General features: G+C 36.9%; 1 protein-coding gene across 3 annotated transcripts in view; it reads left to right on the top strand.

The window, feature by feature from the left end:
- Nucleotides 1-17,801, top strand: part of rgs3a (regulator of G protein signaling 3a) — a 142,223-nt gene that overhangs the window by 22,161 nt on the left and 102,261 nt on the right. The window contains exon 1 of one of the 3 annotated variants that reach the window (XM_008424367.3): nucleotides 907-1,419. The exons of the other annotated variants lie outside the window; for them this stretch is intronic. The gene's annotated coding sequence lies outside the window, so the exon portion shown is untranslated. Of the gene's footprint in view, nucleotides 1-906; nucleotides 1,420-17,801 lie in introns of those variants that run through there. 3 annotated transcript variants of the gene reach the window in all.

Raw genomic sequence — 17,801 nt, 5'->3', positions numbered from 1 at the left:
ATATTGATAATTTAAAGTGGTCTAAAAAAATCACAACTAAGGTGTTTCAATCGTGTTTCAGAAAAATTTTTTTTTTGTTAAGATCCTGTTGGGATGGAAATTTTTTATTTTATTTTTTTTTAGTAGCTGAATATACTGTTCATTATCTGGGGTATATATTTGTTACGAAAACAGAGTTTAACGCTTTTATTATTTATCACACGTTATTATCAGAACATCAGCATTGCCAAATATTGCGATGTTGTGCAGTGTTTTCCTAATAGAAAGCCATGTAGTTGTCATCTTGTTGCCAATATTTTTCTCACAAGATTTTACTTGCTGTGCTTTTTTTGTGGAGCCAGTTCAGCTCTTTTAAATATTCTATTTCTTCATTATATCATTCACAAGAAACTAAATTTAGATCCAAGGTTGCTTCTAATTGTTTGGCACCAGTGAAAAATATCAAGATGAGTGAAACTGATTGTAGTTGCTTGTGCTTACATGCAAAAATAGTCTGAATATTGTGGTTTATTTTAAGGGTGAGATTAAATGGAGATGAAATGTACCATCTCTCTCTCTCTCCTATGATAACTTCTGCACAATGAAATGAAGAAAATCAGTCTAATCCCTCCTTCCAGTTGTGCTCAACTCAGTTTTCCCCCTTAATTATATTTTAATAATGTTTAGAGCTATTGGACATCTCTGCGAGCTTTACATTAAATTTTAATCCATCATTTCAGCAACATATGTCTGTTTATATTAATAAAACGCTGAAGTACAATGTGCCATTTTTCTGTGTGTATTGAATTTTAACCTGATGAAACTGGTCAAGCCGAAAACACAAACTAACATGTATAGTACACACAATAATGAAATCTAAGATGGAAATAACCCAATGTTCAACAATGCATGAAAGTACACCACAAACAGCCAATGGTCTCTCTTATGTTGTGTGCTTGGCCACTGGAAATAAGTTTTTATCTGCCTTCAGACCAGGAGGCGGGCCGACCAGGGAAGCGAGGGATTAAGAGAGAGAAGGAAAAAGGGATTAGGACAGCGAACGAGGGGGAAACGGAGAGAGTAGAGTGGAGAACACGGGAGAGGAGGGAGGGGTCTGGATGAAGCCCTAACGCGTCACAGTTGCCAGAGAGCGAGATTGAGACAGAGCTCTCCAATACCATTCACTGCTGAAGCAGATCTACCCCTACACTCAGACACACACTCACTCAATTCACACTCACTCACACACGTCCACCACACACCGACACAGTGGACTGGACAACTATTTGTTTCTTCTCAACATCTCTGAGTGCTCCCTCTTTGTTTTTTTTGTCTTCTGCCTGTGTTTCTTCCCACTCGTAGTTTGATGGCTGTGCTGGTTTGTGTGTTTGTGTTGGAGTCATGCTTCTCTGTGCCAGCCATAAGGGCAGCCTAGACTAGGTGAGTACCACGTTTATATTATTCTACTTGACAGTACTCACTTCACATGGTTTGAAAGTTGTATGATCAGCTGCACAGCTGTGAATTTTCAACTTGGACTGGCACATTTATTATTGAGAGCACGCTATAAAAATTTGAATCTTATTCATTTTTTGTTCTCCTTCTGCTTTTTCATTTACTTTGTGTCTTTTTGCATGTGGCTGGTATTATATAAGTACATTTTAGCAGCGCTGTGGGCATGTTGCTTGTCTGTCAGTACTCATTTAATTTTTACTTGGCAGGCTAAATTGGTCACAATTATTTTCCACAACATACCCCTGAAGGGGTTAGCATACCCAATCGACTCGGTTATTGATTGCCTATCATCAGTGTGACCCTTTGACACAGACATGTGCTCCTATTTCACCCCTCACAGCTCGAAGGCTCTTCTTTCTAAGATACTTTCCTGTCCTTTAAAAAAAAAAAAAAAAAAGAAACATAGCGCAAGTTTGGATTGTTAATGTCATGGATATCATAAGATGCTCACGAACTCATCCCAATTTACACTGCTTGGCTGAACAAGGCTAATCTGCCTCATGAAACTTTAAAATGAGTTGTATGCTTCTGTGGATGGAACTAGGACAGGAGTATCAGATTGGACAAGACCCAGCCAGGAGGAAATAATTGCAAAGCTTGCATGTGGAGAAACTGACTTTTACTTGGGGACGTTACAAAGGCAAGTTGTCCCTTTAGCTGTTAGATCTGATCATTTGAAAAGCTGTGCAGATATTTTCTGCTGATGAGGGGAATGTGGGGAAATTGCTAGATTGTCACTTTCAGGACATGGCTAAAAACAGTGAAAGTGAAATGATTTATTGTATTATTAAATGTGTTGTCTTTTCATCTTTCGCTTTGACAGTACTGCCCTACTACTGTCTCATCTGGCCTCTGCGTATGTGTGTCAGTGGAGGATGCATACTCATGCATGCTCGTGTTCATTGCCAGCTGGCAGAATGTAGGCCATGGAGGCGCTCCTGCAGGATGACATGTATTAACGTGGAAAACTCCAAAATCAATTAAATTACAATGGCATTCGATAATCTTGGTGTTTCTTCCTCTTGCTTTCTGACTATTCATATTTCATCTGTCGCCGTGAATATTCATATCTCTGGAATGCTCTCGAGTGTTTCTTTGTCTTGTTCATTTCACGCTTCTTGCTGATGTGTACTTTTTTGTTTACTTGTTTTTTGTTTCCTCCTTTATCAAGACTGACTCCTTTGTCACATTCCCTTTCTTCTCTTTGTGTCACTGTCTGTTCTCTGAGGCTCTGACAAAATAAACTTTTTTTTTCTTTTTTTTTTACTAAACTAATAACAATTTGACAATTCGATAGCAGCCAAACGCTTGTGGATGTTCTGATTCAAGCAGTCTGCCAATAACCTAAAGGGCTGTATTTCAGTGTCCAGCGCTACTGTGACATCACTTTACTACTGCTTGGTGTTTCTTTCTTTGCTGTGAGTGCTCCTGTGATTCGTAGCGTATTGGTCAGAAGGCACTACTAATGTAACACAGCTACTACATTTGGCTATTATTATATTTCTTCTTACTGGATAAATCGGATTTACACACATCAGGGATTGTACTTGTATTTTCATTGAAATCCTTGTTTTTTTTATTGTTTATACTGGCAACACCTTATACCTTACAAAAGGCCAGGGTCTTATAGGCATCAAGTGCTAAATCTTAACAAGAAGTTTTCCACATTTAATATTTAAATGAACAAAAAGAAGAAGCTACGATTTTGCTAAAAAAAAAATGTTTAGAAGTCTTTATATTTAAGAATTTGTAACCAGAATAAGAACCAGATTTTATTTTCTGTTTCTCAAAGTTTATAAGGATGTCATTACAAAATTTTCTCTGCGTATATAATTATCTGCTTTTTTTTAAGCAACATTTGCAATTCCGAGGTTCATCTGGGTCCTGCTACCAACAGACCCACACAGGTTCCCCATTTTTTGGATGATTGTTTTCCTTCTCCAACGAAACAAAATTGGAAAAGAGCTGGGCCTCGAAGTTGACGGCCCATTAAAATGACAGTTGCAATATGAATGAGGTAGAACCAGCTCAGTTTGAAATGCCTTGAACTGTAGATGAACCTTGTTTTATTCAGGTTAACTGCTTCAGTGTAGGAAATTCAAAAGCCCTTAGATTCATCTCAAAGCAGAAGCTGCCATATGTTCAGGACCTTATATGTCTGTGTGTTTATTTTAATGAGCCTTCCCTCTATTTTCATGTTTGGTTGTTCTGTGCGCTACTTATTGTATTTATGTTAAAATGGAATCAATTAAAAATCTAGTATTGTTTTATATGGTGTGTTTCTGTAATTCAGTAGATAACTTGCTTTTATAGGGCATTTTAACTCAACAAAATTCAGTTTTACATTCTGAACTGAAATCTCACAGCACATAGATCTGAACACTGATATTTCTATTCAAGTAGTTGATGAACTTGAACATGGACACCGCAGGTGCGCTGTTTATTGAAGGTAGTCTGGTTAATCCCTCTCTGAGATGTGTGCCAGGTCAGAGCGTTGTCGGTGTCGGGTCAAACCTCTAGAGACAGAATTATCTTTGTGAACAAAAACCTGCCAGCATACCTGCACTTCACGTAGCAACAACCTGAACGAGCAGGGAACACATGTAGTTGGCTTTGGGTGAATTTCTTTAAAATGACCTGATATGTAATTATTTCTATCAAGCATAAAATACAGTTGGTTTCTTCTTTTGATACCAAACTCATTCTGGTCACTCAGGAGATCAACAGAGAACAACTTGGACTTTCCTGTGTTGTTTCTTAAATAGACCATAAAAGAAAAATCCCCTCTGCACTTACCACTTTCCTGCTTTGCTTTTGTTTTTCTAGACAGGGCTTTTGTTCCACAGATGCCATCACATCCCATCAGACTGATATCTGAGTAGTTTGGAAGCGCTATGAAAATCCTAGACTCTGTCATAGTCTTTAAGTCTTTTATAAGTAGTTTTTATGGGGCCCGGGGCTGTCCGGCTTACTCCCTCTATGTGGGGTTGTTGCCATGTGAAGAGAGTGATTGGTCTTCAAAAATGTTTAGGCATAGATATCGAAGTATATCATCCATGGGAAAGCCAAGACCCAGATTTTCCCAGCAAAAACATTGTAACAAGAGGTACCCAACTCTGAAACTAGGTATTAACTTTAGTCTTTGGTACCAATGTTGATATATATTAAATAAAGATGAGAGTTTTCTGCTGAAGGTAAGAAATCAACTGCTGGTAATTTCTTTACAGAATATCCAGTGGCGGAGCCAGAGGGGGGGGCAGGGGGGCCAGTGCCCCCCTGTCATCTGATTGGCCCCCCCAGTAGCCCCCCCAGATGATTGACATGTAATAGCACCAGGTTATTCCTGTACATATTTGGAATCATTCTAAGTCAACCTAATATGTAAAGAAGAAAAACAATAATAAATATATGAAAAGAAAATGTATTAAACTTTATATAAGTCCATGTGACATAAATAAATAGATTTTTATCAGGCGCGATACCAGCCTCCTTTATACTTGTACTCATAAAAACTCCTGGATGTTTCAGTTGTGCTGCGCTGTGGTGCAACTCAAAGCCTAAAGCACTTCATACCTGGTGGTGATGGTAAAACACCAATAAGTTATTTACTGATCCTCCGCAAAAAAAGAGAAAAAACCGAAGAGGGGCTGACAATGTTCGTAGTTTGGAGCCGAGGTGGCGCTGGAGTTTTTTCGTTGTACGTCAAAGAAAAAAATAATTTTATTTCCAATTTGTAGTCAGCAAACAAAACATTTATTATTTCTCTGCGAGAACGTTTTTGAAATCAGGTAACATTTCACAAAATGACGTGATTAGAAGACGGCAGAACTCTGGTCGTTTCCTGATCCCTCAGCGGGAGAAAAACCCCGCAGAAGCGGATCAGCTGCGCTAGATGCTCCAAAGCCTCTGGTCGGTTAAAGCGACCAGATCAGAGATGATTCTCTGACAGATATTGTTCTTATAATGAGCTCCACGATGTTCTCTATGCGTAAAGTTGAAACTGTCTGTGCACCAAGTGGTCAGCTGCGCTTGATCACAGTCTGGACAGAAACCAGCGAACTGCTCTCTGTTCTTATCAAGATGAGGGTGAGGAGGGAATCTGACATATTAATTCAGTTAAGTTTTTACTGGTTTTGTTTTTAAACACCATTAACTTAAGCAGTGTAACTATATATTGTTTATTTGCCGTTTGTCGTCTCATGTGTGATTAATTGGAGCGTAACGGTGGAGCATTTATTGCCCAGCGCACTGCGCTCGTTTCTGTCTAACGGATCTGCACTTTAATTTCTTTCCTCTCTCAACAGTCAGCTGCTATTCCTCTACTTAAACTACAATAAGTAGATCAACACAACTTGATCACACATTCTCTTTAGGTTTTCTCTGTGTGCTGCAAACTCATTAAATGTAAACTCATGAGAAGCCCGAACCACCATCAGGCAAATAATTCTGGTCCGACCCGAACTATTTTTACCTGTCAAATTACCTGTCAAAACAGAGCTTCCTAACCAAGGTGTCCATAACTCTTCAACACTCTATCAGCTTCCGGTCAGAAAGACGCATTTAGTTCAGTCCATGAGATGATATTCAGAAAGGATCTTTAATTTGATTGATTTTAGTTTCCTCTGCGATGAACTCTTTGCGTAAAAGTCTATCATGTCTCCATGTGCGCCAGTCAAAGGTGTTAATTATAACATGTCAAATGACAGAGGGGCTCAAAAAATAACCAAATATATTCAGTTTGGTTATTTTTTAAAATTATATATATATATATATATATATATATATATATATATGTGTGCGCACACACATTTTAAATTTGGCCCCCCCCAGACCTCTGGGGCCCCCCCTTGGCCCCCCCAACTTTAAAAGTCTAGCTCCGCCACTGAGAATATCTCTCTTCATAAATCCTAAGCTATCCTTTTGAAGCTGGACACACCATTTATATATAGATTCTGTGATATTCATTAAATCACAGGAAAATGCAAAAACAAAGAATATGTTGATTAAGCTAGTTTACAGTGTTGGAACAAGAATTTTCAAACACCAGCTTAGTATTTAATTCAGTACTGAACAATTTATTAAAAAGTGATACTTAATAAGAAATGTCTCCATATTTAAAAAGATTAATCGTTTGGCAGTCAAAATGTTATTAGTCATGCTTCTCTTTGCTTTCTTGCACCATTGTTGCTCAGATTGTCCTTGTGTTTGGTTCAGGCTTTCTTGTGCAACAACAAAACCTAGCCTCTGAGTGTTGACAGCTAATTACACTGTAGGGCTGTAATAAAAAGGCTGCCATGTTAACTTTGCTAAACAGGACCGGAGAGACTGAAATAGAAAGGCTGAGTATGAGTGGCAGCTAAACAGCAAGGCAAGACAGGGCAATTGGTCCCAATCTTCAACCAACCTTTATATGACAATAGTTCAAACCTCTTTATGCCCTTGTAGAGTATTAAATTACTTTTCATATTATCACTATACATGTTATCCAAGCCTGGAAGTAAAAATATAAATTGTTGCACCTTCATGGACACAAAGAAGTATGCTTGAGATTATTGACATAGAACAACTCAACAGATATATTTTTTGATATTTTTACAAGTAGCATTATTTACATGATTTCTTATCATAAATTCATGCATTTTCAATAATTCTGCAAATTTTTGGAAATTTTAGAAGTACCAGTTTTAGCACTTCAAGTCACTTTTTTTTATTATAAAAAACACAAAAAGTAGACTTGCCATTTATGGCGATTGGGGTTTATTATCTCAGACTGGTGGTGTCAAAAATGAGTATTTATTTTCTCATCTACTGCATGCAAGTTGTTAGATTTTAAAGTATATAAAAATTGCATTTACAGTGGTAGATGCTGTCAAAAAGTCCAAAAGGACGCAGATTGTGCCCCTTATTTAAAAAAAAAGACAAACAATAAAAATATTTAAACTCATCCCAAACACACTACCTGGAAGAATGTTATTTCATTTGGATAAATGTAGCCTGCATAAAATAAAAAAAAAAAAAAAACACATAAAGGTCATTGGACCCTTGAGGGTTATGGAAGAAAAATATTGTACAAACTGCAACGATTATCATTTATCTTAACTTTAAATGTACTTGTTCAAGTTTTTTAAAATTAGAACAATATATAGGTTTAAGTGTTTAATAGATTTTTAGATGAAACAGAGTTTGTTTGGCCATGTGCTATTGACAACATTTTTTATTATTTTTTTTGGCTTGCCTCCATTGTGCCAGTGGAGACAAGTGACCTGTAGTGGCATGTACGTGTGTGTGTTTTTGACCATGGCTAATGCACTTCCCTCCAACGGGCTTAGGATGGGGGGTCTGCATATGTGTTAAACCAAGAATAGCAGAACACCCACTGGGGGTTGTGCATATAAAACTGTGTCATCTGCATTTTTTGCACACATTTGTTGCACATTTTTTGAACCCATTCACACTCTGCAGTCATCCATAGACACTGCCAAGCTTTTCCAGATGGCACGCTGGGCCTTTAAATCACAAGATTATATTGAACACCATGTGATTAACTTGAATCAGGGAGATTTTACATTGACATCGGGGGAGGGGCTAGTGCATTTATCTTCTCATTTGCACTGGTTAACCCTTGCTATGCATTTGTGTGCGTGTTTGGGTATGTGACAACGGCGGATAATTGGTTTGTGGGTTCATGAAGGTCCGTCATGTCTTGCATCTGATGCTTGAACTGAAGGGTAACACTGACTCCAGGCTCACATCCACTTGATGTGAAGCGAAGCATTTGACCCAGTGGTACTCCCTGAGCTCAGTGCTGCTATGTGACACATTCTGCTCTTCTGAAACGGCTCATTTAAAAAACAAAATGAACTTAAGCCAATTGGAAGCCATTTATTTAAAGCCAAAATATACACTGTGATAAATTTTAAACGTTGTTCTAGCCGCTTTGTGCGTCGCCGTTCCATAGCAACACAACTACATTAGGCTTAGTGAGTGAGTATTAAGTGTCTTTGAGACTAATCTGTGGTGGCAAATCATTCACTTATTTATCTCTGGTTGGAAAACGCTCCAATCAGGTTGCTTTCAGACAAATGGTTTTTTGAGGTTATTAAAAAGGTGTGAAATATATCTTTACATTTGTGCCGGTGCAGCACTTTTTCTTTCACAGTATGTTAGCAGACCTATACAGTTGTAAACTACTCTCAACTTATTCCATAGGTCAGATGTAGATGAAAATATTACTTTTACAAAATATAATTTGAAGATAATAGATAGACCTATCAATCATTTAAAGCTTGATCCTGAGTGTTGTTTTCCAAAATAAAATGATTTTCTGAGATTTCCTCAGACAAAAATTCTGATGACTGTACTGCTGGACAGGACACAATAAAGAAAAAAAATCCGACATTTAAGGAATAGACTAATTGTTGTACTCCGCACTGATCTTAATCCTAAACATGGTGCCTGACATACTGTCATACAGTGAAAAGATAATGGTTATGTACTTGTTATTCAGTTTCTGTAAATATCTGTTTTCAATTGAGATCAAAACAGAGATGAGACCCAAGCTCATAAAAAGCACATTGTTGGAAATATTAGTTTAATTATGCTAGTTTTAATGCTAGCTTTAACTTTAGCACATGTTGAAATATTAGACTGATCATGATTGTTTTGAGTAGGCCTCAATTTAGGTTAGAATGATAACGATTTGAATAAAATTTGTGATTAATAAAATTAATCAGTAGTTTTTTTTATATTATCACATTCTTAAGAGTGTATAAGTCATATATTTATCTGAAAATGTTTTAGTTCATTGCAACCAGTTGAGAACTAATGAGAAAATATTGAGTGTAACAGATGTTTTGGTATTGAAACTGTTCATGTCTGTTTTAAAAGAGTTTGAAAATATTGTATGAGATGTCCTAATTTTTATAATCAAAATCCGCTGATTGATGCCCTGGGTCAGAGGAGAGGCTAGGAGAGCTCTGTGAGGTTCAGGAACCAGTTTGAGGCAGTTTGAAATGAGAAACACGGATAGCTGATGAACTTTGTTCCCACTTTCTTGAGTAAAATGTTTCCGTATGAAATGAACACATCTATGCGCAGGGATAATAGCTTAGACAGCGATGAATTCATCCCTTGGCCTTGGTAAACACCTGGCCAGCATGGTCGCTGGCATACAGGCAGCACATAATGACGTGTTGCTGTTTGTAGGCAGGCAGAGACCACCTCTAAACGTTACGTTAGAGCGCATCAGAGAGTGGAAGCACGCCTTGATATAAAAGTAATTGAGCTAAAACAGCTGGTCAGATCACTGGGGTGGAACCGTCTTAACTGCCACACACAGTGGTCTCCGAAGGCGCGTCTTCGTATTTTTGTATTTTTCTAAGGTAATCAATTTCTTCTTTGTGACTTTGGTTTCTGATGATTATGGTGAGCTGTTGGTGTGATTTTATGCATTTGATTGTTTGAATAAATTCTGGTTGATTGTTGAAGTTCAACAGTGATTGTTGTCTTTATGGTTTCACTTTTACACACGACATTATCGGACCTGGGCAGACGAGATAACAACGAGCAGCAGGTAGTAAATATATCTCGCTTTCTCAACAACCTGCTACAAACAAAACCTTTGTTGTCATTGCACCTAAGAAGCCAAGTTATTTTGAAAATAATGAGTCTGATCTTGAGTAAACGGGACTTGCTGGACTTTTACTTGCTCTTGGTTTATTTATTTTAGTCCTGCCAGGTTTTCTCTAGCGTTGACACAAGATCTGCTGTTCAACAACCATTTACCTGGTTGACTAAAAGGCTGTCCTACCATCAGTTCACATCTCTTTCAAGTTAATAAAACCCCCACTAAAGTCAAACTTTGGTTGAGAGCTTTCATTGCCAATTAAATAAATGAAATGGCTCTTTATGCTGCTGCCACTTCAAAAACTTTGAGAAAGCTTGGCAGAAACTGCAGCATCTGTTCGCTAACATTAATTAGCAAAACTGTATCTTGAGCCAAATGTTGGGGAGATTAGCAATGATCCTCAGGCACTTCAGGTGGTTTAATTAAGAAGCTCTGAATAGAAAACCTGAAAGTGGTCAAACTTCAACATTTATTTATGCATTTGCTTCAGATCAGCTAAAAATATTTCTTCAAAAACATCTACAGTTCCAACAAGAGCACACTTGAAAGCCACATAAGCCTTTTGGTTCATGTATAAGAAATTATTTTTTACATGAAAAGGATTCAAATTTAATGAGGCATACACAAGGTTTTATTGTTTTTATTTCATTGAAATGAAAACTTTCCAGCTTACTCCTATTGAAGAGCTACTTGGAAACCTATATGTGTGCTCCCTACAGTGTTTTTTTTACACATGCAGTCTGTTTTGCATGTTTTGGTCTTCAAAGAGGAAGTTCTATTACACTTATGTGTCACTCTTGCACAGGCCCAAAGCATGATCAATCAGGTCATTTGCTTAGCAGATGGATGCTTATTATTTTCAGTCATTTCTGCACCCTTTTAACAAACATTTTAACAAAATTTATCTTTAATAATCCATATAGGTTCTCATTTCTTAATTCCTCTTTTCATTTGAATTAGTTTTTTTTTTCAACATCAGACATAAGTTAAGAAACATACGTTGTTATAAAAATAACCTAAAATCTGTGCAAAAGCAATTAAAACAAATCAGTGGGGTGAATTGCAGTAGCAAGGATCCTGTGATGGCACTGGGAGGTCTGTGCAAGTGCACAGGGACATGATAAAAAAACTGTGTTTGTGCAAGTGCTCCACAGCTGAATTAGTCTCCTAAATAATTTCTTCCGGCTGTGCTCTGCCAAACATTGTACAATGTTTGACATAAATTGCCAACTTGATTTACCTAGGTTCAGTACAAGCTTCTCTGGGTTTCAACAACTCCATTTTGACTTCCACTCTTCTTGTTATTTAATATTTGTAAGTACATTTAAATTGTGAAAATTACTACATTTTCTGCCATCTTTTGATATATGAGCATTAATTATAGCTTCTTAGGGTTTGCTTAAGAAGTTTTGAGGATTCAGACCCTTTCCAAGGCTTTTAAATTATGTCCTTATTTTGACATTGTTTCAGAGCTTTAAAAGTTTGAGCTTCACTGAGTTGACTAGGGTCTTAAGCAACACAAGACAAAAACAAAGTTCTTGTTTTAGCACAGAAAATCGTCTACTTTGCTGTATAATCTTCTTTCCTAATAACTGGAAGTGACAAATATATTGTCACTTGCAAAATAACTTCCTGTAGTTATTTGTAAATGATACATCATTTTATCAGGCTTTACTTATTTCCTCATTTTCCATAATCGTCTACTGTAGACGATATTCATTCATAAAATTATGCCCACCGAAAGGTGAACCTGAATAATAGTTTTTCTGTTGAGGTTCTGTTCATTTTTGTAGTGCAATCGTCTTTCCTTTTTTTTTTTTTTTTAACGCCTGACTTCTTAGGATATGAAATTAAGTGTTCTGCAACTAGGCCTGTCACGATAACAAATTTTGCTGGACGATTAATTGTCTAAAAAAATAATTGCGATAAACAATAATGTTTCAAGACCTTTTGACACTGATTTAATGGAAATGACTAATAATGCATGCGATTTCCTGGATGGGCACTTTATTTTCAAAAGAACACATAACACTGGAACTGATAAACTAAACCAGTTCCAGTGTTAATGGATTCTGAGTCTCCATTAACAAAAAACGTACTTGAATAAAAACTAAACACCATAAAGTCAAAGTGGAAATAAATACTGCATTCAACCAAAAGAGTGCAGATTATGAAGTCTGTATACTATATTGTCCTTCAGTAATCACTAGATTTAAATAGAGAATCTGGGCACATCCGACCACCTAATGCAATGGTTCACACTACACGATTTTTTGCCCCTATTTTCCCCTTATGACAATCTTAGATCGTTGGTCCATCTAAGATTGTCGCTGGTGAATTCGTAACCGATCATCCTGTAGTGTGATTTAGATCGTCGTGGCCGCTCCGATCTAAATCAGGAGTTTTCCCCGACTCGGAGCTTAACGCTGAATGAGAAAGGTAGCCAATCAGAAAGCGCGGATTCTCCTCCTTGCTTTTTGAGGGGAAATTACGGAGGGGAATCCCAAACAGCTGACACGGTGCAACACGAAGTCCAGCGGACATCGGAGATGATATGTGGAAACATTAATATTTATTCAACATTTCGTGTAAAGAATATAGAAATGACAAGGAGAGGAGTTGAAGGCAGTTGATAAACCCGGTAAGTTTTCAGCTGTTTAACAGTTCTTTGTTAAATAGGTTACAATGATTTTCATTCAGTCCATGACTTTACGCTGACTCTAGCCACATGCATCACAGGTAGATTCTAGTGAAGCCTTGATTAATGCCTGATTTTAAAATTACAAGGGCAAATTATTTTGTGCCCTTGTGGCTGGACACCCCATGGCACGATCGAACCCGATCGAACCGTTATACCTAGGATTTCTGTCGGCTAATGTGTCTCTCAGGTTTTGAAAATGGGCCGACAATCGGCCGACAACTTGTGTAGTGTACACTGGACATTACACTACGGAAATGAGGAAAGGAGGGTCAGTGGAGAGCACCGGAGGTGAGCCATTTTTCATTCCGTGTCATCAACAGAAAAAAAAAGGCAGGAAGAGACGATAAAGCCTATAATTAAAATGAGGTCGATAGGTTTAATGTATTGTGCGATTAATTGATTTATCGCGACAGGCCTATCTGCAACTGGCTGTTTCATACTCACTATGCGTCAGTTTCTTACACAGCAGAGGACATTTTTGACCCTGACAGTCTTGTCCCGCATCAGTGTCTGACCTCACAATTACGTTTCTGGTACAGAATTTTCATAAACGCTCCTAAACCTTGTGAAAACCCTTTCCGGAAGAGTTGAAGCTGCAAATGGAGGGACGACATCATAATAAACGCCAACGATCAGGAATGTGATATCACTAAAGTTAATATTTGTGTGAAAGCAAATGAGCAAATAATTTTGGCATTATATTTTAAGTACGAGCTAGAGGTTTTTAGGAGTTACTAGATTGTTCAGGAGTCTGATAGTCAACTGCCTGAATTTCAGAACAACAGCTAATTAAATCACGTAAATCACAAATTGACCTTGAGTTTTTTTTGGCCTTGCATTTTTTTGCTGAGAAAACTTGCATCCCAGCACCTATAGGTTCCCAACACACACACATACACACATGGGAAAACCTCTGTCTGCAGAATCAACTGCCACTTCTCAGCAGGATGTCGGTAAGATCATCTAAAGTTGCTAAGGGGGATTGCTTAACAAAGCAAAAAAATGTCTGAGATGCTCAAATTCCACAGATAGACAGGAAGTCTGTTCTTACAAAGTAGGTATCAGACAAAACGGCACAATATCTCATGTTCTTAGCCATGACTTTTCTGATTAGAGCTCTTTTAATATTTAAAGGGTATGAAATATTGTGCGATTATATATTTCTTTTATGGTACATTTGATTCTTAGTCCTTATTGGATCATCTTTTTAGTTTAACTGAAATATTTTATTAACACTTTGACTGAGTGCCCAGCTGATATTATCCATGTTCTCTTTTGGCCAGGATGGAAGCAGGAAGGGAAATGTGTTATCTCCACTGTATGTGGAGACCAGCATAAAGTGACTTGCATCCTGAAATTAAGAGTTTGATTTACTAAAGAGAGGCACAAACAGAACACAAATGAGTTTGGTTAGTTTGGATGTAACTGGTGTTCTTTGGGACAGACTCCTGCTTATTTATCTGACCTCCTGCAGCTTTCAAATCACTTAGATCTAAGGATTACTTGCTTTTAGCAGTGCAAAGGTTAAGGCAGGTCTACAGGCTTCATCTCACCTTTGGAGTTGCAGAACTTAGAATTTGAGGTTAAACATCCTCCAACTTGTCAATGTTTTGGCTTTAAATACACTATAAAAGTTGTTTTATTGTCCTGTTGTCTCTTTTTATTGTCTTCTTTGCTCTATTTTTTAGAATCTGTTACATAATTAAAAAAAAGTCACACATGAATAACAAATAATATATTTGAAAACAATGCAGAAGATATGTAATATGTATGTTAACTTTTAGAACAAGAACAGTTTGCATATTTGGCAAAATATGCTTGAAATGAACTGAATTATAACTTTTTTATGACTTCATTCATTTTCAGTTTGAGCATTTTTTTGTGTTCATTTATGTTACCATATTTTTTTTCCCTTTTTATGCAAATCTATTGGGGAAGCTGTATTTAAAAATTACGGGCATTTTTAGCTTGAAGTAAAATCTTTTACTTCTGCGTAGCAATACAATAGTCACATTAATTATTTAGTAAATCAGGACATAGTGCCGGTGTTTTTTCTATGAAACAATGAAGACAAATATTATAGCTCGCTGAAAGATTTTAGTTATTTCTTTTGAAGATCTGTTCATAGAATGCAGAATTTAAAATGCTTTAGTTACATTAAGAGGAAAGAGCACTGTTTTGATAAAAAAAAAAAAAGACCGCAATAAATCTTATGGTCTCAGTTAAAAATAAATGTAAAGATTATTTTAGATATGGTTCACTTCATAATATTAGCCAAAGGTTTCACTGTCATTAATGGTTTGAAATGTTGAGTTGGCAAAAAGAACAAACTCGGCAGGGAATCTCTGTGAAGTATGAAGTTCAAAGAGGACATCATTATTGAAAGAGAGGCCCAAAGAGACCAATGGTAAAAAAAAAGAAAAGAGGTCTCATAGGTATACCAGTCTTTCAAGGATAATGCATGCACAGAGGGACGCCAAATAAGTCCTATTTTAAAATGCAAAGCATTAGTGAGACACTAGAAAAGGAGTAAGAACAACCACCATATTGCAGCTCTGTGAAGCACTAATCGATCTGAAATTTAGGCTGCGTTACAGAATATAATATTGGACAATACGGATTGACCAAATTGATCAAATTGAACAGCCTATGAGGCATTCTAAACTGTTGTGTGTTACAAAGCAAATTACACCAAACCTTTTTTTCCCGGCTGACCCTACTCACCCCAAATCCTCAGCCTATTTTGGCCTGTTTGATTTGTGTGTTTACACTGCAGTGCTGTTTATGTGAATTCTGTTTGCTGTTGCTGAGGGAATCGCTCTTTCCTCTCGTGTAGCCCCCTGTGCGGAAAACGGATAAGGTTTCTCAGCAAAAACGATAACCAGTGATTCTGTCACAGCTTTTACCGTTTAACTTAAGCAAAGATGTCAAAGCCGCTGTGCAAAAATGCAACGTGACATGTTTTAAGTCTACTTTCACCTTCACCACATTTGTCAGAAATTAAACAGACACTCCATTCTGGTTTGTAATTCAATGTTGTAAAAGCTGAGCATGTGATCCTAGCAGTTTCATTCTAAAAAGTTCTTTAAGTTTAGAAGAAGGTTAGAATTTTAACAGCCTTTCCATTAGATTAGACCAGTGTGTCCCAAAGTTAGCTATTGCCAATTCTGGAATTGTATTATTACAATGTGCATATTGCATTTAACTGCTTGGACTGTAATTCATGTTAGGTAATGTTTCAGTACCATGCATGTTTGTCGTTCAAATGCAAAAAACAAGTCTTTGACAATGACTAATGTTAAAGATACATTAGTCATTTTTGTTGCCAGAACAGTAATAAACCAAACCAGAAGCAGCTTTTTGAGTAAAACCTTGTGACTCAGATGAAAATAATACATAATAATACATTTAGTTTGTTTTCCCCGATGCTGGATACACTACTTATCATCTGGGGTTTATTTTTAGTTTTTTTATTTTAGTGCAGAATAATATGTATCAAGACAAGAAATTGTAGACACTTTTTTTTCCATAATTTGTAGTTTTTTTTCAGTAACCTCAAACATTTTAAATAACTATTTCATTCAGACCATTGGTTTGTGGTTTCAAGGCAAAATTTGTTCAGCTCCTTTTTCAATGGAACTATGAACACACTTTAAATTTGGGGTAGCTGAATGATTTCAAAATAAAAATCATCTGAAAAACACAGACAGAAAATATGTTGGATTTTCATAAAGGCTTGACATTGTAAACAACACAAGTTCAACATGTTTATCCTAAAACACTGTCGGTCCATAATTTTGTGTATTTCTATAAAGTGCACCAATCTTTTATCAGGACCTACTTTGGGTCTTGTTGTTTCCTTGTCCCACTGCCAGGTCTTATGTTTGCGTCTTGGCTTCAAAATAGTTGTAAAAATAAAAAGTATTCAACTGTATGTTTACAGTTTGTAAAAGTTTACTGTACTGAGTATTAATCTGAGCATCGGGTAAACTTTTAAAAGTCTAAAAGGCAAAATATGCTGTTTGACAGCTTAAAGTCAAACTCTTTCATTGTGTAATATAAAGAAATGGGTAGTAGACAATAGAATATACGACTAAGGATATCTACATGGCTTTTTACTGTTTGGCTTAAAGGTTTTGTTAGCAAAATCTGTAAGCCGTGAGATAATTGAAAGTTACGTTGTCCCTTTTGCCTTTCGTCTCTTTTCATTGAGTGTTTATTTATTGATTTGTTGGCAACATTAGGAGTAAATAGGGGCTTGGAGTCAAATGATTGGGCAGTACAACAAGAGATCTAAGCAAAGTTAGGGCCATCTCTTTTGTTCTGGCAGATCCAAGAGTAACTGGCTTAACATCAATAGAGTGTGGAAACCTTTTGACTTATTCCGAAATCTATTTCCCTGCGTTTTTGTAGTGTCTTCTGTGGTTTTAAAACATCTGCTACATTTATCTTTCTTGAAATTGTCTAGTGTATACTTTTCCCACTGTCCACTGTTTCTGTCTGGTATTATTCCTCTCTCCTTCCCCCTTTCTAATGTCAGTCATGCTCTGTCCTCATTGCAAGCTGCTCCACATCTTCACCCTACTGCTTGTTTCTTTGTCAGACAAAAGGCCTCTGATCTGGGCTCGACGCCAACCAGGTTAGCTTTTCTCTTTTTGGTGCATCCCCAGGCGGTTTGAGATTAACGTGTGACTTAATCTCTCTTTCATGGGCTTTATAGACGAGTTCAACAATGGGCTGTCAGGAGTGTCTGGAGAGGAGGTCAATGACTGTTTCTCTTGTCTTTTTCTTTTTTGGTGTGAACTGTCAGTCCGGTCGTTTTGCTCTACAGAACTTGGCACTAAGATGCTGTTTAACAAAGTAAATGAATGCTGTAAAATGTGATATTAACTATAGTTTTTCAGGTCATAAAGTGAAGGAGTCAAGAAAAAGTGACAATCAAAAAAAAAAAAAAATAAATATATATATATATATATATAT

This window comes from Poecilia reticulata, chromosome 12 (assembly GCF_904066995.2).
Source record: "Poecilia reticulata chromosome 12, P_reticulata-male-v2, whole genome shotgun sequence".
Classification (NCBI taxonomy): domain Eukaryota; kingdom Metazoa; phylum Chordata; class Actinopteri; order Cyprinodontiformes; family Poeciliidae; genus Poecilia; species Poecilia reticulata.
Note: the sequence above shows the minus strand (reverse complement) of the source record. Positions and strands in the feature narration are given on the sequence as shown.